The sequence below is a fragment of the Triticum dicoccoides genome, chromosome 3A (genome assembly GCF_002162155.2).
Source record: "Triticum dicoccoides isolate Atlit2015 ecotype Zavitan chromosome 3A, WEW_v2.0, whole genome shotgun sequence".
In the NCBI taxonomy this organism is placed as follows: Eukaryota; Viridiplantae; Streptophyta; class Magnoliopsida; order Poales; family Poaceae; genus Triticum; species Triticum dicoccoides.
The window spans coordinates 759812660-759813042 of NC_041384.1; positions in this window are offsets into that span (position 1 = coordinate 759812660).

Consider the following 383-nt stretch of genomic DNA (forward strand, 5'->3'; position numbering starts at 1 on the left):
TTGGAGCTAAGTACGTACACCGGCCGGCTGCCCAGTGGCCACAAAGTCCAACCAGTTGATGCAAAGGAAAGGCCAGGCCAAATCAACAAGGGCATCATAGGCCTATGTGCTGGATGGGTCGATATGTCCCATAAAGTCAAGGGCATCAACCATATATGTGTATGTATAGTTGCATACATCTATATACTCCGTCTAAAGCGGTCGGCCAATCACCTGTCAACAGTTCTACCACATCTTCGTCGATATGAAGAAGAAAGAAATCTCTGCGCCGATCCAAAATTGAATGGATCGAGCTACCAGGCACTTCTTACTCGACAGATCTGCCCCGCCAGGGCCATGCCTTGGAAGCTTCTATGGACGTGTTTGTTTGCCTGGATGAGGCC